At 38.5% G+C, this 22,142-nt stretch overlaps 1 protein-coding gene and 1 long non-coding RNA gene across 2 annotated transcripts in view; one reads left to right on the forward strand and one right to left on the reverse strand.

Annotated features, from left to right (window-relative positions):
- The window catches only part of LOC124294751, a 42,642-nt gene extending 30,610 nt beyond the window's left edge, over positions 1-12,032 (forward strand). Inside the window, exon 4 of the long non-coding RNA XR_006904684.1 lies at positions 11,957-12,032. This is a non-coding gene — a long non-coding RNA (uncharacterized LOC124294751). The remainder of the gene's footprint in view (positions 1-11,956) is intronic.
- The window catches only part of LOC107220243 (UPF0489 protein C5orf22 homolog), an 802,831-nt gene that overhangs the window by 774,953 nt on the left and 5,736 nt on the right, over positions 1-22,142 (reverse strand). The gene's annotated exons all lie outside the window — the stretch shown is intronic.

The raw sequence follows: 22,142 nt of genomic DNA on the forward strand, positions 1-22,142 counted from the left end.
ATAAATTCAAAACATATAAATTCGTCTACAGTTAATAGCTACAAGTTTTACTTTGGAAAAAAATCGGTTTCCGTTCGAAAATAAAAATGATCCTCGCGAAGATTTCTCAAATGTGTCATCGATTTCCAGGATAGATGCACTTATAGAAACTGAACAACCTTCATCGAAAACTTTATCGTGCAGTACCACCCTTAAGGTTTGCGAGATATCCTGACGTTCCGTTTGAAATGGGTACACCTGGTACGCAGGAATCGTTTTCTGGAAAAGCATAAGGCGCGCCTTATACCTGCCTACATAATCGGACATTACACATATAGTAGAAAAGAATTTTCCCGTGGTGTTGAGAATATATATAATTGACTCGCGGAGTAGTTTGCGCAATTAATTACGGTAATTGCCACGACTCCAGCGGCAACTGGTAGAATAAATGGTAGAACGACGGAAGGGGTATACGGCTACAACACGTCTGGGTTGCAAGGCGTCGAAAGAGGCGGACGTCAAAACGTTTCCTGCCCAAGGTAGAGAGCCGCGTTGCAGGTAGCTGGCACATCGTGAAGGCTTGATATTCAGCACCCGTGAGCCGCGTCTACTTGTCTACCCGTTCGTCTTCACATCTGCATCGTGCCGAGGTGTGCGCTCCGCAGTCTGGAAGATGACCCCACGTTCAGAGATTCACCTGTATACCAAGATTTTACACCTCTCTCGGAGTGGTGGGCGGTAAAAGCTCAAGTCGAACGTTAATTGAGTTGGGCAAATATGATGGGATAGCATGCAGGAGTGCCAACCTACGATTGTTCCGTACACTGAGAGAAATTTTTAATTTCGTTTACCGCTCGGTCCATAACTGTTTTCATTTTTTAACCACAATCGAAAAATATAGTTCTAAGTTCAACACAAGTTCTAAGACAATAGCGCAAAATGGTTACGCGTACCTCGTTTTTCGTAATACCAACAATATTCGAACAGTTTTTTCACGATACCTGTTTTACGGAATTTTTCTAGATACTATGACAAATGAATTCAAATCGAAAGTTGAAAGATTAGAAAAAATCGTTTCAAACATCTCTAGTAATGTTGTCTCCGTCGATGACGGTGAACACTAATAAAAATTAATGAATCAGAATGAAACTGAAAACCTCCGCCTACCAATTTCTCCCAAAATCGGAACATTTTCAGATTTTTTTCCATCATATTAAATTGCGAATTTGGATCTGGCAATCTGACTTGAGATTCGTGTACAGCCACCCGACAAACCGACGAGTACCAATTTCCATAAAAATCCAAATGCTATTATTTTTTTCTTAAGCTTATTGAATACCCCAAATTTAAATTTTGCAAATCTGACCTTAGATCCGTGATTAGCGACCGAAAAAAAAACTCATGCTACAAATTTTCATTCAAATCCATTCACCCATTCTCAAGATATCACAACTTGTATTTCGTCTTTTGGAATGTTGTTATCCAAATAATTGAAACAGTACCGAACCGATCAAAGCCAAAATCTAGCCAGCTCTAAGTTTATAAAAGCCACGTCGATTGAAACCAAAATCATTGATATCCGGTAATTCGTTCTCGAATAAACTTCAAAACGTGGAGATCTAGTGAAAACTTGACTTTTCATTTTCAGGGTAATTACAATAAACTCTTTTTTTCTCTGAAACCAGAGAAACGAGAAGTTGAAAAGAAAAAAATGGAGTTCGGAAGGATAAAGGGCAACTGCAATGGTACTTCGATTTGTCACGGAATACCCCATACGTGCTTGAACTCGCTTGAATATACGTGCCTGGCTTATCCCCAAGAGGACGTATTTTCCCGTACTTGAAGAGAACCCGATCCCTGACGGAGATTGAAACGGACAGACGTACTTAGTCCGCGATCGTCAAACCGCGCGGCCGCCATCCTGCTCTCGTATTTTTTGCGTCATTAACCTTCATTGTTCGGCATTTTTTTTTCTCGTTTTTTCCTCTTTTCCTCTCCTTCTTTTGAGATTATTTATAACAGCTGAGCCCGCTTTGGCCGATATAGATTTGTCATTCCCGGTCTTGTCTCGATCTTGTCGACAATCCGTGCATTACGACACATTTCACATTATGCTAACAAAATGCCGACCGCACAGTCATGCATCACGAACATGGCGATCGATTAACAATGTGACTCGTCAGTGAAAATCGATGATATTTCCATTTGCTTGAAATTTGAACTCGTAAGAAAGCTTCGTTAAATAATTAGTTGAAAACCCACTTTCAATCAATTATGTTCCACTTGTGCCATCGTATTATTTAAAACAACTTGAAAAAGTACCATTCTTTAAAAGACCCTGAGTACAATTTTTTTTTTTTTTTTTATTTGTTTAGTTATCGGAGAAGCGTAGGGAACGAAAGTCGATATCGAAATTCCGGTTCAAGATCCTTGTCGCAGTAACAAAATGACTTTTAGAATTTGTAATTATAAAAAAAAAAAAAAAAATCCGACTTTTCCAAACAGAAATTATCGATGGATGTAAAAAATATTCAGCAAAAGAAACAAGAAAAGAAATACAAAGCAGCTCCAGAATTAAAAAAGAATTTTTCTGTGCGTGAAAAGCCAAAAAACATGGATGTGTTGATTTTAGAGTTTTCATATAAAATTTCTACGCGTCGCAAAGTATAGTATTGCGATCCGAATGCAAAAATTGCACTGATCTCTGTTATAAATGGTCATCTGATTCCCATACTTTCAGCACACGCGGCAGCTAATGCCGATTGGAGCCCGAAGAATCGACACTAGCGCTGCAATACCCGAAGTTAAACTAACGAGTCACGTGGGTGATGGCCTGTCAGAAACAGATCTAGTCACGTGGTAGAGCGTGGGAAAATTTTACTGGATACGCCTCGTGAACAAAAGTCACGTGATTCGTTAGTTCCGTTTTAGCTATTGAAGCGCTGGTGTCGATTTCGTCTGCTTCTAATCGACTCAGGACGTCGTGCCGAGGACGCTGTTCGACCATTCAATTAGTAAATACATACAGAGATCGATGAAAAATGAGTACAAGTGCGGACAGTTGTTTCGACAGACGATAAACGCATTCTTCAACTCAAGAGCGCATATTACTTGAAACAAAAAACGCATAGCACGAAACTTGCAGCTTGCATCGTCGGTCATGGCTTGACGGTATTAAAAGCGATTACAAATACCAGTGGCGTACCTAAGAGGCGGGCTATGCCTAATATGCTAATCGGCAGGATCGATTCCGCCTCATCGATATCCTCGCGTGCGTGAAGTCCCTGTAAATGGAGAGGACGACGCGTGTCATCCTGCCTCAAGAATCGTTATGGAAGACCCTACGAAACGGAACGAAACGGAACGAGGCGAGGAACACGGACAGCTGCAGCCGTGCATTGCAGAGTGAAACAGACTTGCGACAGTTTCATGTTTTACTATTTCTTGCCTTCTCACACCGTTTCATGGAATGTTTGAGGTGGTTCTCCACCCAAGTATCGTATCGGATGGGTGCCAAGCTAGGGCCCTTACGTCATATTGCGGATAATTGACCGATCCCTGCGAAAACTAAGTGTACATGAAATCGTAGGATTGACATGAATAATATTGCCAGAAAAACTCTGAATTAAACGAAATCTGAAAATAATGTTAAAATGTCTTGTATTTGAGGAGTCGTTACGTTACCGTGGAAATTTTAGTCGAGTGAATTTAATGGAATTATTGAAAAAATATCCAATACGATAAGACAAAATGTGAGAAATTCTCACGGAAGGATGAAAGGAAAGTTAACGAAACAAAAAGTGAAAGAAAAACAACACAAAATACTTGCAGCTTCAACCAAAGTCACCTAGGAAAAAAAAAGTTAATTTTTCACTTTTGCAAATAAACACAGAGTATTCATATGACGTGCTCTCAATATTACGTTAGCATGAAATATACGGTTAATAAAAAACAATTAAATAATTTTTTCATCAATAGCAAAATAAAATAATATATATTTCAGAACTTAATGTATTTTGCCGTTCTTGTAAGTCTTCCCTAAATTTAAACTGATATTAATTATAATGGTGTAGTTGTATCCGTCAAATTTCGTTGCCAAGTATACATATACGCACCGACGAGTAAATCCATTCTTCGAACTTTTTAGTTATTTCATCGTTAAATATTTCGTTGAAACTTCCGACAAGCAAGGTATTTTTCGATACCTATAGAATCCTGATATTGTTAACCATGCAAAAACCCGTTTTTGGTTGCGAGTCATGAGTGGTTTGATGTGAAAATTACTCGATTATAATTTTCACAATGTCTAGTCTACCATAACCTTCGTGATAAAAAGTGTATTTTCATCGATTTTCTGGATCGTTTGATTCTTTTAAGTATATTAGTAAAGATGCAAAAACTTTTCTCCAGTTCGTTACGCTCGAAATTTCGATCCGGCTGTAATACTTGAACATGTTATTGAGTAGACTGCAGGATGAGCCCAATTTTCGCTGACGCCAAAATAAGCCGACAGGGTTTTATCTACCTTAAAAAAATACGGCCTACAAAAAACGTTTTCTTCGCTTTCAATATTGTTTTTCTAAGAAAGCTGAGAAGCGTATAATTTTAGATCAACGTGTTTATTAAGTATTGAAAAACCACAGTGTTCGGGCAAAATAGCGCAAACTATACCGAACATGTTACGAAAACACACAAATTCTTTATAGTATGGTTTGACTCATACACTGAAATATTGATGAATAGTTAATAAAATAACCGTATGGGTGTTCTCACTAATTCCATGTTTGATGACGTTAAATAAAATGAAATGATTAATGCATTACAAACATGTAATGAATCAAACCCAATTTTATACGGATTCAATAGGGATTCCATAGGAAAAACCTACAAAAAAATCGTCTTTTGTTTTCAAAAAATGATTTTCTTTTACCGGGCTTTTGCCAATCTTGGTACACTGAGGCATGAGAATCCTTTAATTTTCAGACCTTCGTTACCGTTCACTAGAAACACGTTGATCACGTTTGCCAGGATTTCGAATTAAATTTTCGACTTTGAATATTCAGTACTTCTTGTCATCGAGAAACAAATATGATCTAATGTATTTTGTGTGCAGAAAAGTTTGAACTTTCCGAATATGAAATTCATTATTCGGTAACTACTCAGAAACTATGCGAGAAAACTAAACTTTTTTCACGTTTTCAACGCTGTATATGCAAAGGACCAGAAAATTGATTTTTTTCTTTTGATATAAAGCAAAAATGGGACAATTATCAAATCGGTATAAATGTTCCAGTAATCTTGAATTTTCTGAATATTTGTTGAAAAACAATTGTTATTATGTATTTGCCTGAAAACGTAGAAATTTTGTAGTGTGTTTCAAAATTATTGGATTTGAATAAAAATGAGAAACATCTATTTTTGTCACAAAAAATGTTTGATTGACAGATCGTAAGAATCTTCTCAATAATGGATTTCATTTTCGGTAAGATTGCATCTTTTTACCATAAAAACACGTCAGGTCATATCTTTTTCGACGACAAGAGGGCCAAAAATTCGAAACCAAAGGTTGCGGTTGAAAACGCGATAAAAATGATCAACGTATAGGTAAACTTTCGTAAACGGTAAGGCTTACGATCAAGGGCCTGAAAATTGGGGGAATTTTCGAGTTGGAATTCCATCGTGAGTAAAGTAAGCGCCCCGATTCTGATGTGGATTCCGATTGGAAGAAAGCACTGTGTACATACATTTAGACTCAGAGAAATATTCAGTATAAAGTAGCAGATTATGTAATAAGGGAATAAAGTAATCACCCGAGGGAATAATCGACTTTTATTCCTGTATTACATACAAGACTTTATTTCCGACTCGACTCTGGCCGCAATATATATTTGAAAATTGGGACGTTTAAATTGAGCTCATATTTCCCGCAAATGCGTTTTAGGGAAAAATATGCCACTTTGTCCCGCTTTTGAGGTGAAAAAATTAAACTTTACGACTGAGTCGGGAATAAATTCCTTTTCTCACAGCTGCGTGAAATTATTCATAATTGTAAATATTAGATTGGATTAGGGAACGAAAGATTTTTTCTTCACAAAGGACTGAAATCCGAGCACTAGGAACTAATCAGAAAAATTCGGATCATCTGACCAATAATCATGAAAACAACGATTTTTGACGTCGTTTGGATTAATATTCGTAATAGAAACATACCGAATCCAGTCAATCCAGTCAGGTAAAAATAAATTTGTTCCGTGAAATGGAGTATCGACGGTTAAAATTTGTCTGAATCGTATACAAGCTAGGTACTAACGCCTACGGCTGACAAATACCTTTACAATGATAATGACGTGAGAAACGAATCAATTTCGTGCTATGATATAAATTTCTTGCGAACATACCCAAGTGCTTATACGGCGTACCTATAGTTAGGGTTATACAGTTGAACGGTTACAAAAGCTGCACGTTACAACGTAACGTGGTAATAATTATTGCAAAATGGTAGAAATTCTGATACCAAATGTCAGACCGTCCTCGTCACGTGGGAGCAGAATCCAAGCTGGCGTCCCGCGTGTACGTAAAGGTTGCCAGAGTGATTTATGGAATTATGAAACCATCCGCAGGCACATTCACATATGTGCCCTAAGATCTCATTGTTTAGCGCGGTCGAGTGCCAATACAATATGTTGGTACTACCCAGTCCTGCAATCTACCTTCACTCATGCGTGTGTGCATGAGCGATATGAATATCCGCACATCGACGTGTGGATACTCCTTAAGTGCCCACATGCCAGGACACCGATGACTGCGCTCACGTTCCCACACGTCGGATGAAAATTGCTGCAGATTCGCTCACTCGGCTGTTACATTAGTGCCGGGATCAGACCGACGCTCGGATCTCCATTGCGAGACGTTTGGTGAATGAAGAGAAAGAATGATGTGGCAAAACTCTCGCATCCCATAAGTAGAAAGTTTAAATACCTACAAACTTTCACCTATACTTTATGGAAGGAAGTGAGGTCTTTTCGACTGCAACTTTTTTGGTACAGTGTACAGATGTTCACCTTGTTCACCTTATTCGAGTATCCATTTGAACCGTAAGTATCGATACATCCTCATGAAACGGGTGAAAGAGACAAGATCTCTCATAACTCGGTCGCTCCCTTGACGTTTTACCTACACTTTTTTGATGAACCTTTATTATTCCTGCGTCATTTTATGTCGTGGCGAGTCACAGAGTAGGCATTTGTTGCTACACCTAGACTACACCCGTCAAGAGTCGTATGAAGTACTGCGAGTTAAATGCACCTCCAAGTTTAAACACGGACGGTCTGTGAAAGTAACAGTGGAAATTATAATTGAGAATTAGTTTCGCAGAATTGAAACAAAAAATGGTACCCTAATGATACAATTGATGGGAAGAACTGAACATATACCAATTCCAATCTTCAAATTAAACGTATAAAATAATCATGCCATACACACGCTGGTGAATATCCCACTTGATATCCATTATACTCTAATTTTCAGAAACGAATGAAACCAAATGCGACGATCCTATTCCTGTTCGGTAAATTCACTTTTCAAGAAAATACTTGCAGTGAAAAAAGAGCACTGAACTTGTTCAATTCATCCGTGGCTTTAGTATTCAGGGTACAAGGAATTAAAAAAAAATGGTAACATGTACATTACTGCGTTGACATACTGCGTCAGCGTAATCTAACCGAAATCATTTCTTTCCGCATAAACATATTCAACTTATGTTGATTTCCTCGCGTTGCCACAGTCCATAAATATGTTCCCCCATGTACGAGGTATAAAGTACAGCACCAGGCGCGTTAATGCGCAATGGGGTTAATAAATTTCAACTGCCCGTGCGGTGATTTACAATGAACTGCATTACCAAGTCAAAGCAATGGATCTACGATCCACCTACCGCTGCGAATACCGTCAATTCAAAGATTATTACTCATTCTCGTCAACTTTTCACTTCACCCTTTCCACTTTGTAATTCTCATCGCACAGCTTGAAAATCTGCCCGAGTTCATATATTATTTAATCGCGGATGAAACTTGAGCCGCTTCTTGAGTTATAATCCAAGTTGCACACGAGTGCAGATCGCATCAAATCACTCTCGAGTTTCCAACACACGTACAATCTCTATGTATATATACGAGTACTCGAGCCGATATCCGATCAATGCGATCGGAATGAAGAACGAGGCGCATGCGATCTCAGCTGATCTTAGTTGCGCAGAATTGCGGAGGGGCAACTCTTTGCGGCAATTGAATCGATATGTACGGTCGAGGAGGGATTCCCAGGATAGAATTGAATCCCGAAGGACCGCCGTCAGTCACCCCTTGACAAATAGCCGGCTCGCGGTTTCCCATGAAGCCGCCATTTCTCCCTGCTCCCTGTACATCTATACCTACGCATAAAATGCGCGCCTACTGCGCACCAATTTCCTATGCGCATAATTGCACAAGTCGCCAGGAGATCTCCCACAGTGCGTGTATAGGTATGCGTACTACAAGACGACTTGTAACGACCGCCTACCGGCGCACATCCGCTGATACGTCCGTCACGCTATTCGTCGTCCTTTACCGCTGCTTCTGTACACTGCCTCGCATTAATGTCGTCCAAAAAATCGCCCCCCACCATTGGCCAGGTGCTCCGCCTAGTCCCCCCCGCCTCATGCTTCTTTCCGTTCCTCGGAAGCCTTCCGACACCTTGATACATACTTCATTACCGGCGGCCATTACGGCACAGACCTGTCGACATAGCTAACGATTCTACAAGATTCATTGAAGATACCTTAATAAGGGATTCTGAAGGTCCTTATTGAACTGAAAATTGTGAGGGAGTAGGTGAATTTTTGCATTATTCTACTGAATTCGATACAGAGTTAGTGTCAGGTGGTCCGTTATCGACCAGTCCTGAAAGGATTAAGTGGAAGTCAAACAAGAAAAAGATTGCTTTTATTTTATTACAAACGAAACGAATAATACCGCCATTTTACGATACTTTCAAAGTTTTCAAAGAGTCGTGATTCATTTTGTCTCAACTGCAAGGTAGAGACCGAGCATTCGGAAATCGCGGATCCGATGTTTTGGATCGGAAAATGTACTGAAATTTAAAACTCAATACATCTTGATGAAACTATTACCTACTTACCACAGGTTTTTTTGATCAATTGATTCAGAATTTGGCTTCGAAATAGTCCGTCCTGACGATACAAATGATTCGTAGGCTCGGAATAAGAAACGTTCGGGTTGAATGAGTCGAGCATTTGACGACGTAAGAAATATCTCTTCAACCGGAAAGAATGCAGGGCGGTGTACATGCACGTGAGTATACAAACATTGCGCATACGTGTTCTCACGTTTTGTACTACTTACGCCGGTAGAAGAAAAGCATCCGGAATGAGACGGTTTTTGTTTGATTAACAAGTTTTTAACAGCGCTGCCAAACTGGATGTTATCAGAAAACCTTCGAATCAAATCTATTACAATTCCACGTGAAAGCAGCCAATGCCACTACGGTAAATTATACTTTAAATACATTTGTGATCATTCCTGGCCGTAAGGCAAGCGAACGGAAAAATGACGGTAAGAATTTCGGCACCGTATTACACTGATGAAGAGAGTAGGAAAAAAAGTTCACCAATTTCAACTACCCGCGAGATATCGCCTCGGATCATCATGCGTCATATACTTGTTGAACGACAAGATCAACCAGCAATAAAAAAAAATTTCCGACAGCCGCTCATGTAACATACCATGTAGGGTAACAAGTAGCTTCGTACGAGTTATGAAACTGTTGGAATCGATGGACAGAAGCTCCTCGCATCGCCGGCATGACATTCCGCTTATACTATCAGATACGATGGTGACTATGGAATACGAAGATAGCGACGATCAATTACTGCAAACGGAAAAGAGTTATGAGGCTTATTTAGGGGGACTGAATAACGATAACCGTTCGGCAATGCCAACTTCCGTTGAATGTTGTAACTTGAGTTACAACACATTCAGTCCCCAAGGGAGTTGATGTATTGAATTCGAATTTCCCCAGTGACTTTACTGATAGCTGGTTCAAGGAACGTAATTTGAAAATCCACTCACACAAATTCCGGCCAGAGTATCTGATGACTTTTTTTGAAAATGCAGTGGCCTGTACTGCAGAAGTTGGCTATCCATTTCTACAGCCGATTTGACGGAGCGTTTAAGGCGAAGGTTTCTGGGCCGGCAGGACTAGTCCAGTGAACCATGAAGAGAATGGAATAAAAAAATCGCACCTTGTTAAAACGTCTGACCGCAGTCACATCGTGTGCATACCTACAACCTACTTGAGGTGCACTCGTAAATCGCCGGTCTAAATCTAAATTGCGTACAGTTCTATAGTAATCGATCACCAGTGTCCCCGACGCCCACTCGTGTTCTCATGCAGGCGGAGGTGTGCGTGTGCCGACATATTAAGTGGCTGAAAACTCTGAGGTTATACTTCAAGCCCATTAACTATTGGAGAGAAACTGCATGAGAAGAAACGAGATCACGGATAAGTGAATGAAAGAAATCGGTAAGTATCGGTACACCGGAATCTTTATACAATGGCCCAAATACCTCGCGTTCCGAATGAACGGCATTCCGTTCCGTCACCAGCGGCCCTCACGGTATCAGTGGGACGAGATTTTTTCACATCATATGAAAATCGAACAGGTATTATTAGTATTAGTCCACGTTCGATAACGTATCTGATATCTAATATCTGATGTAGTTTATGCTCCAGCTGCGCTAGAACGAATTCCGCACATATATCTTCAACTGGAGCAAGTCCAACTTGTCTTGAGCACGCGTCTAACGCCACTCACACGTAAGATCATTGTTCTTGATATTGCTGATATACATCGTGCGACCAACGCGTGTACACATTGGTCTAACCTGTGTTCACTTATTGCATCGAATAGCCGTCCACTCTTACTGTACAGGATGTTTCTTAGAAAACGCTCAACTTTTAATAACCAAGTCGTTGACTTGTGTTGGCATCCATGCAGTATACTTGATTCAAGTGCAACTTACCAATATTGTGGCAAGGACAACGCATAAACTAAATACGCTTAAATTCCTCTGGAGTATAGTTTTATGGATTGATTTGGAATGTTCCCGATTTTGCATTCCTCAAAATAAATAGGTAGTAGGTAAAGATGTTGTTCTTTCTTCTCACTAAACAAACGTGGAAGGTAACGAAAACGTAGAAAGTACGGTAAGCGTTGAAATAATGTCATCTACCCACTGCAGGAAATTGCACCAATGTGAATACGATGCAATTAAGTAACATTTCATGCGATTACGTGTATTACGCTGTATCCAGTTCACTGCTTGATCGTTGATCATTATCTAACACGAGCCATGATTTCAACACAGTACGCTTCTCGCAAATGCATTCGTAATTGTGCAAAGCAGTTTCACTTACTTAACCGTATCAAGCCGTTACTCGATAAGCATTTTCCAGTTGAAATGAGCGTACGATTGCTGATAAGTATTTATTTTATTCTATGTTCAATCGAGCCGGTAGATTAATTTCCTGTTTTTTAAACACTTACATAATTTTTAAAATAACGGATTGCATCGGTACCGTGCAACGGATCTTACAAAACCAAGAATTCTGAGTCTTCGGTTCGACACTTTGACTCAACTTACAGGACCTAAGGACTGATTTTAATACACTCGAGTTCACTTATGGAAACACAATGCAGGTAAAATAACAACTGAATGCAAACAAACCATACATCAAGTTGTCTATCCTACCACTTATTTGTGCTTATTTGCTGGTATTTTGATAGAGTTGTTACTTCGTCAAGAGCAGAAGCATCAAAGCACTAGAAAATATAAATTTAATTTCAGGGAGCGTCTTGAAACTGTAACAATACAACCATACACTCCCCAATTACGCTGTGCAATAACCTGTTTTCGGTTCACAGCATCCGGACAGTCTTCCTTAAGAGATCAACCAAGTCCAGACAACATTGAGAGGTTATGTGAAAAGTTGGATCGAAACTTTTAACGTGACAATTGCTTTACATCCGTAAGGAGCGGCTAAAAGCATCATCGGAAACACTCGAATCGTATGATACAGACAGAATTCAAACCGTCCCACACGGAAGAAAATCTTAATACCAGAGTGCAACGTTATGATAGTAAAAATTTCTACTACAGTTTTTGTTAATTTCACTCGAGATAAGATAACGTAATCGACATCGATTCTTCATTTTACCAGCCTACGTTGTTGCGGAAGCATGAACACCGTTATAAACCTTTAGTGAAATAATTTAAGCGATACATTTAGCGTTTACATATCTAGTGACCCAGTTTTACTGATTTGACCATGCAATCTAGTGAGAAGTAAAATTTACAAGTTTCGGCCATTGAGAAGATTTTCGAATACTTGTTAATTTTAAACATCACTTTGGGTCCACTTGACAAACTTGGTCGTTACAACCAGTTCGGACACAGGATTCATTGAATATGTACTTTGATTGCACGCGAGAAGATTAATGGATTCGGAAAGTCCGGATTGAACTCGAATTTAGGTACAGGTCAAAAGGGGTATAGTGTATTTTCGAAGGTCCTATTGCGGATCCAATCCATTCACCTACTGTTCCAGATGTTCCATCAGCATCGAATCCTGATAAGAATACGACTTGACAAACTTGATTTACCAATTTGAACTAGTCGAACAAACAAGGAACTCCAATAGTCCTCTTTATCCTGCCGGAGACTTCGATAAGATTCACAAGGATTGTCGTAACCGGCATAGTACTTTTTGCCTTGTCGCAGGTCTGATCAACGACTTGAGGCAGTCCACGGTGGTCTCACCCTCTGCGCTACCAACCGGTACCAAGATTGGCTGGGCACAATAACGAACAGCCAGCTGCTGTGCTGCGAGGTTCATTGGGGAACGCCCTGTACGCTTCATTGACGGTTGACATAGTGGTGAAATTGAATTGGCGGTATGCGGATTAGCATGGATCACGCGTGAATGGTCAGGCACATATCGGCCAGATTACCTTGCAAGGCTGTGTAGTTGTGGAAGCTTGGCAGCTTACTCGAGCCGCTGAATTAAGTCCGAACGCACTGTAAGCTGCTCGGCTCGTACCCGCAAAGCTGCGCCAGGTATTTCCATAAGTATTCAACGCCTCGTCGGATTGCTCCGTGTGTATTGCATCACCCGGAGCACTTTCTACCGCTGGCAAATCGTAAGAAGTTCCATTCCGCAACCGCCAATCATCGCCGAGTGACAAAGAGTATCCATTTAACGCTGGATCACGACTTGAGAGTATCAACTTGCGACGTGGAAAAGGATTCCGGAATCCAGTATCATCGATAGTTTATGGGTGCTGAGGATCTGCTACCGGACCTTTTCGTTTTCTAATTTACACCTTCACCCCCAATGACGACTCAATCAGTTACGTATCGCAATCTATAGTTGAGAATGAATGGATGTCGTTGATTGAATTGGAGGTTGGGAAAAGAGGAAATTCCGTTTCAAACGGCTCCAGCATCGCTGTTTGCGCTAATTATAGTGAACACGAAAAAAACGTCATTTCTACTATATGCAATAAAAATGAATCTGAGCAAATTCGAATAACACAAGCTTAAGATATGACAATTTGGAGAAAAATCTCTTTGATTGGAACGTTACAAATATTGCTCAAATTCATTTCTATCCCATAGAAGGGATGTTGTTTCATTTTTTTTTATCATCATCGTCACTAATAAAACTGTTCGGCGTTTTTCCTTTTTTCAATCTTTTGAATCGAATTTCAAACAATTGATTGCATTGTTTTTATTTAGTACGCCTCCGATACAATAAGATATCAAAAGGTAGATATTTTCCTAGATTAATGGAGATTCATCGTTTTATTTCAGAGTGGTACAAAAGCGCCGGTTTCCATAAAAAATGAAAAATAATACATTGAAGAAAATTTTTAGAAGTGTTTGAACGTGCGTGTTTTGAAATTGGAACCTATATCTATATCTCACAGCTTACGTCAGATATTTTCTACGATACCGTATACGAAAAAAATAAATTCTATATTTTACATCAGTGTAGACACTATTGTATCAGCTATTAACTATTCTTCCTAAAGATGATTTCTACAGGATTATTACAATTTTTCCCTATAGCTGCACAAAATATCAATATACCCTTAAAATGTCTCTTATATCCCGTTCTGATTTCAAAAATTAGCAACCTTATTGTCCACAAAAATGACTCGGACAGGGCCGTACTCAAATGATTGTAACATCCTTGTTGGCTAATACGATGAATAAATTTGTTCAAAAATGCAATCAATTTACCTAGTGTCACGAAAGAAAAAAAATGGTAAAACAAATTGTCCGAAATCTACAATTTAAAATGAACAAGACGAAAATGAAGATAAAACGCATAAAAATTTTCGTCATTAGATCTATTCGATTATTTCAGAAACAAAATTCCAATCAACAATATTGTTGTAAGTGAGAGTGAAACAATAATATTTGAATTAAAAAAAAATCTGATCGAAGAACAGTTGATAACACATTCCCAATGTTTAAGCGTTGGTATTATCGAGGATTCAGCATCGATTTCAACGCGATCGATCTTCACCTTACGCCTGCATCGTGAGCTCGTGAAATAAGGAGCCGTTGATGGCGCGTTCGTTTGATTTACGAGGTTCAAATCACACCGATTTGCCGAGATTGCTAGCTGGCTCGTCGAATCACCTTTGATTGAACTCGTATCTCCCGATTTACGAGCTTCACGTGCGTCACGTACACGTACAAGAGAGCCTGCAGATAAGCGCACTTCGCTGTTTTATTATTCGCGATGATTTTCAACCAGCGATTTATTTATTTACAGGAAAGACGGATGTACAAACAAGAAACTTGACCCTGCAAAACCTTAAGGGTTGACTTCCATGCAACTTTCGTTAAATATGAAAGAACAAAAAAAGTCAGCTAATTGAGGTAACGAATGAAACAACTTGGAAAAATCCTATTATAAAATCTTTGTAATAATTTTCAATCCATGCCTTACTCGCATGTGTCGAAAGACAATTCAATCTGCTACGATCAAAGCTTAATGTGCACGAAACCTTTGAAGTAAATTAAAAACACTATTCGTAACTTTAAACTGCTCGATTATAAATATTAAGCTCGTATTTGCATGAAATTCTAATTTTGGGGTTCTCGATAAATGGTAAAAATTTCAGATATATTCGTTTAAAGATGTGAAAGTTTTGAATTTCTCCTTACATATAATGGACACTTTTATTCTCCTGATAATTTCTTTTTATGCCCGTATATTCAACAATTCGTAACTCAAAAACTTATACTACTTTTATTTTGTTATTATTATATACGAGCAAAAGTTCTTCAAATAGGTATGTGAATGAATCAATTTCATAAAAAACAGTATTTTGTGAGTATTGCAGGAAAAATCCTTAGATACTCAATACTTGGAAAAAGATGTCGCTGTTCCTTGCGGATGAATGCTGGTTGGAATGTGAAATTGATTTAAAAGAAATAATTATACAAATATTCATCAGCTCAATTTGAACGTTAACTTTTGGCGAAAACTTTATTGATACTCGAGTAGTTGCAATTATCGCCGACGTTTTGAAAAAACTCGCACGAAAAAAATATGTTGTGTATATTTTACATCTGTGATAAATATATGGACAGCACTTTTTTCGACTCAAATCTACATGAATTGATCATATTTTAACTCTTACTTTTGGTTTTGTAACTCTTATCAGCGGATTTATCAATCTTGTCACAATTGCTGTAGATCTAACTCCTAAAAATTCTAAAATCTACAATGTTTTTCTTTTCGTGCGTTTGCTTACAAAAATTAACAACTCGATTCAGTGCATATGTTCAAACGGCAAATACTAAATTTTCTTCTCGTGAACATTCACTGCTACAAATGATATCGTCATTCCTAAGTAATGGAGAAAAGTAATCCCGTTAATATGACACGCATAAAATCATTTTAATTTCCGTGAATTCATTTCAATTAGTGCATTAGTTCGAATTGTTTCATTTTAAATTGAGCAGCTAAGATCTGCGACAGATATAATTACTGATAATTTGTAAATACAAGGAAATTCAGAGTGAAAAACTTGTGAATAAAGTTTATAACTACATTATCTACAGTCGTAAAATATTATCCAAATGACATGACTGAACGCTCAAATAAGTTTACAAATAACGCCCAAGAACATCTAATTGACACGAAAATTTAGCCTCCGTTGTGCACTCTGATTTCTTGTTGAGATCAGAATTTCTTGACACTTCGCTGTTTTTTATTTATTATAAAATTTCACGATCCAATGTAGTATCTTTGTCGAAATGATAGAACATTCATCAGAATTCGAGACAAACGATTTGAGAAAAGCACCAGACATCGAGTTTCGCTTCAATTCGGACGCGATCGATTAATTTCACTTTGCCTCATGTTCGCCATATTGAACCGCCATTATGAAAATCAAGTTTCGGACTCGCAAGTTCAAATCTGAGGATGAAAATAACCCCCGGAGATCAAATTTCGTAAGAAACCTTGATAGAATTTCAGAAAAATCTCTTGCGCAACAAATTTACGCCTAATTTTTCGTGAAAGCGATGTTTGTTTTTTGGAACCGCTAAAACACGAAGGAATAGATCAAACCTTTCCTCCCGTCATCAAAAAAATGGCGCAATATATTTTTCGTGTGAAAAAGTCTGATATTTCCTAATATGAAATAGACTTTGAGGTAGATCCTCAGAAACTTTGAAAAAAAAAAAAAATTTCTCGACATTACGAGTTCTGTGCCTGCAAGAGACGGAAAAATGAATTATTTCAATTCTTTCGTGTGGAAAAGTAAAGATTTTACAGTGTATTCTGAAATTTTTAAAGCGGCATGAAAATAGGATCAGAACTAAATCGGTATAAATATTCCAGGGTTATCGAATATAGAGAGAAAAATCGAGATCCTGGAAATACTTATACCGATTTAATGATAATCTCAGTTTCATCCGACTCCGATACTTCAGGATATTCTTTGAGATATCTGATTATAGACATGAAAAAATGAAGAACAATATATTTCTTGATCCTCTAGATGCACGGGACTCGATAGGTGGAAAAAATGTTATATTTGTCAGATCCTAAGAATCTATCTTAAAACGAGTTTCACATTCGCAAGGATTGACTGTTTCCACAAAAAATACATTGGGTTGTATTTTTTCGACAAAGGCAAAGGTTGAGTTCGAAAACATGATAAATAATTGATGAAAGTGTTTCTCGTGAACGGTGAGGCTTGGTGGCCTGAAAATTAGAGAATTTCCACCGTGGCACCCTCGGAAAAGTTTGTTTGGGTTTATAGAAAGATTCTCTCAAAAAACTTGCATTGTACGTGACGGCTAAGATGGCGCACGTTGGATTTTTTCACTTTTTTCACATTTTCTCAATTTAGGTTTCCGTCTCAATATGTACTGGAACATGCGCGGATTTATGTTCCACGTAGCGAACAGCGGTAAGAGAAATAAGATCATATTTATAGGTAATATCGCGCGCGTTCCAGAACATATTGAAACGGGACCCCGGCATAAATTGAAAAATATATGAAAAAAAGTGAAAAATCGAATGAGCGCCATCTTAGATGTTGCGTAGAAAGCTCATTTTATAAGACAACCTTTCGTCAAGGGGACCCGTAAGTGAAATTCTAGCCCTACGATGCATATATGCAACAAAGTCGCTGATATTTTTTTTTTTTTTTTTTTATTTTGGACATGGTTTTGGATAGGAAATGACGTCCCTGGTCGAAAAATAATTCCGGCAAGATCTTCGCTCTTTTCAAAATTAATGCATTTGATCGAAGGAGAAAGTTGCAAAATCAATGCGTGAAGTTGTTCGAAATAATCAACAGGACATGTTGTGAAAAATCGACGAATCTTGCTCCGCAATTTCATTTTTTATGTCTTCTACTGTCATGAAATATAGATCTTAAAAGTAGCGGAAGCAGCAGGAGTGATACGGGAAAGTAAAAAAAACAAAAAATTCATAGTGACGGAGCTTGTATATATTCACATAAACTTCATTCTTCTTCGTTCAAAAATATCCATTTCGAAAATGGCAAAAATTTTACCGGAATTATTTTTCGACATAAATGGGACGTCACTTCTTGTCCAAAGGCATAAACAAAAAAGCAAAAAAAAAAAAAAAAATCAGCACCTTTTTAGCATATTACGTGCACGTATCGTAGGGCTAGAATTTCACTTGCGAATCCCGTTAAATCCAAAACAAACTTTTGAGAGGGACCCGACGGTGGAAATTGGCAAATTATTTTTTTCCAATTCCCGAGTGCAGTGTACGCACAACGCATCGAGGCATAATCCGTACAACCGAGAATGCCAAAGGGTGAAAATGATCGAGGCGCGGCAAGCGATCCCGGTTCACGACACGCTTGCAGTCCTTTGCGCCGATCACCGAGCTTTCACCGCGTGCATAGAGACACGTTTCCTTGGCCACTGTCAGTCAGTTTGTTAGCCGCATACTGTTAGCCGAGAGGTTATGCAGGCAGGCAGGCAAACGCAGTCACTCGCTTAGAATGCATACCGCAACGGTGGAAGTGATGCGTTTTTACGCCGTGCTGCCAGCTTCAGTTGCGAACTGTCCCGCGTTGCGGCGGCCAGGGAATATAAGCGGATAGGCAGACAGGCACTCGACACGCCGCGGATAGTATTTGCACTCTTGCATGCTCCTGCAGTGCGGATAACTCCACGAGTCTACTTTAAGCCTCCGGTTGTAGCGTTCCGTCGCCGCGGCGGCAGCTCGCCTTATTCGGAATATATATGAGAATTCCGCGAATTCTACAGAACCAGAGATCCCGCTCCGTCATTTTTGCCGGGCGAAAGAGCGGACGACGCCAAATATCGAGCGTTGACATCTGGTGGCAGGAAAATGTACTACACTGACCGAAGCGGATTCGACTGTTGGAAAATGTCCCCGTTACGTCAGAGTCTGGTTGTCCGTGCCATTTTGTTACCGCGTATTAACCAAAGTTTTTTATTTTAACGGAGGCAAATCATAATTCTTAGGGTTTCAAATTACTCGTGTCGCGTAGATTCACGAAACGCAATCAATGATGAACCTGTTCTACCATCCACAAGCGAAAAAACCACGGTCAACGGTCAGCTGTCAGCCTCGTGTTGCATTGGTTTGATTTTTTTCCACCATATGACACATTGCAAAGTGAGAATCCCGATAAAAGTCATTTTTCAACGTATATTTCACTCGGGAATATTCAATCGACGTACGTAAACAGCAATTGAATCACGTGCAAAAAGTTTTCCATCTCTTTTTTATCGCATATTTTGGGTCAAACGATCAGCTGTTGACGCATCGTGACGCCATATTGTACAGTAACGCCTCCATTTTGAATCCCAGTGTCGCCACGTCCACGATTCGAAATCTACACAGAAATATTAGCTACGCGTTATTACAAATTGTTACGGAATCAATGCAATGTATAGGCGGAAATATTTCTGGTTGTGGGATACTCCTCGCAGTACTTGAGAGGATGCGCTATAGTCGTGTGAGCCGAGCGAGTGAAATTTCACTTAATTTTACTATTACCCTTCACATTTACGCATTACCAACCTAAAAAATGAGCTGGAGATAATCCCATTATCTATACAACGCCGAAAAAAATACCCATTTAGTTTCTTGTTTCATACGAGAACATAAACGACAGGAAATCTGTGAGTGCAATAAGTGCAAGTGATTCAATTACAGAAATACATTTCTTGACATTATTGCTGTGTCAAACAATTAAAACAATTGTTCTCTGAATATTTGTATTCGGTATTGCACACTGAGAGAAATTTTCAGTTCCGGTTACCGCTCAGTCCTCAACTATGTTCATTTTTTACCACAATCGAAAAATATAGTCTTAGGTACAAAATGAAAATTGTTTTTCTAGCTGTTACCGGAAAGTCTAGTATCCGTTACTATTCTTTCTCATTACGATCACTGTTGCTATATTTTCTAACTGTTGCGAAAATTTAATGCTTGTGCAACAATAAATTCATGTTAAAACCGTGTTTAACTAAATAAGTAGAGTAAACCGAACAAACGGATTTTGCGTTGCAATTACTAAAAAAGGATCGACAATAGCGCGAAACGGTTACGTGTACATCGTTTTTCGTAATTCCAACAATATTCGAACAGTTTTCTGAACGATAACTGTTTTACTGAATTTTTCTAGTTACTGTAACAAATGAAATTTTTCTCAGTGTGGAGGAAAGACGGTAATTAATTCAGTAAAACAGGTATCGTTAAAAAAACTGTTTGAATATCGTTGGAATTACGAGAAAGGAGGTACTCGTAACCATTTTGCGCTATTGTCGATCCATTTTTGGTACCTGATTGCAACGCAAAATCAGTTTGTTCGGTTTACTCTACTTTTTTAGTTAAATGAGGCTTCAACATCAATTTATTGTTTCACAAGCGTTAAATTTTCGCAACAGTTGCAAGAAAATATAGCAACAGTGATCGTAATGAGAAAGAATAACAACGGACGCTAGAATTTCCGGTAACAGCTAGAAAACTAATTTTCATTTTGTACCTAGAACTATATTTTTCGATTGTGGTAAAAATTAAAATAGTTATGGACTGAGCGGTAAACAAAAATAAAAATTTCTCTCAGTGTATAATACGCCTTGCAGATCCTGCAATTAGCAAGCCGTCGCGTCGGTACAAGTGTTCAAGATATAAAAAACAAAAAATCGGAGAAAAAAATTATTCTCTCATTCATTGAATTGGCCTTGCAGGACACAAGATTCTTGTACGCCACTGTGGAAGACAAGAATCGGTAAATCGAGGGCAGGTGATCGTCTTCTCCGTAGTACATAAATATATTGTCAAGACGATCACTGATCGGGAGATATCGATACCAAACATTTCACAATAGATTGGCGAATCGGATCGTTAAAGCGTAGAAAGGCTTCTAATTTTCACTCCCATGCAGCACCACTGGATCGGGAAATTCTAATCATTGAAATCGTCGAGGAAACAGCGATATTCATAACGAACTGTGACAGTTTGTGAATTTTCGACTAGAAAGAATCATTTTAAAGTTTCGATTTTCAGTGCAAATAAAGCGACTGTACAAAGATAAGCAAATCGATGATTGATGAACCGAAATCGGGTTCATTATCAGCGTGTGATGCTTCATCTTATGCAGTATTATATAAACTATACAAGATTACTGTCTCCAAATTTGGGGTAAAAGTACGCCGAGCCGTTTTTAAATCACGCAACAAAATCACGCTTGAAATCTTGATGATAAATCTCAATTTTTTACGTAATGTGTCTACATATTTTATATGCCTGCAATTAATAATAAAACTAGTCGCAATTCGTTCACTCTATTCGTTTTTTACCGCTGTGAAACTGTCGTGTTCAAACTTAAGAATTCTAATCAAACATATAATAGACGGCTATACAGTTTGCAACGCTTCATTTTCAATAGCTTACGTACAATCATTTGTCTTGTAATAAGAAAAATGTGGATCAGTACGAACGATGTGTACCAATGTCAAGGATCAGGTAAAAATGTGTGAAAATTAAAGAGGACATTTATCTTTGTTCAACGTTGCATGATTTTTTCACTTTTTTACGGAAGTTATGTTATGTTTCGCAAAAAGAGAAACAAGGATACAAATTAATCGTCGCCGTTTCCATTCCTTGAGTTCACTCTTGTTCCATAATCTGATCTCAATAGAATTTACTTTGCATAACGGTTTCGCTGACACGATTTCATAATTTCACAGCATTAGGACTTCCGGAGAAAATTGAAAGGAGAAAAGTTTCGACACGTTGAAAAAAAATGCATCGTTCTTTATTTTCACTTGGATCATGCTGTCAGGTATTAATCTCTCACTCACGAAGTATTATACTTTACAAGAGACTTTCCTCATCAAATGATACATACGATGTTACAAACACAGATATCACCCTGTACTATACATATAATATATATGGTACACATACTTGTGGTATCTTTTAAGAGGTTACTTGCTAGTCTGGATCAAATAAAATCCCAGAAGAGTTCACATTACAACGAATGATTGTAGTTAATA

This window comes from Neodiprion lecontei, chromosome 5 (genome assembly GCF_021901455.1).
Source record: "Neodiprion lecontei isolate iyNeoLeco1 chromosome 5, iyNeoLeco1.1, whole genome shotgun sequence".
Lineage (NCBI taxonomy): Eukaryota > Metazoa > Arthropoda > Insecta > Hymenoptera > Diprionidae > Neodiprion > Neodiprion lecontei.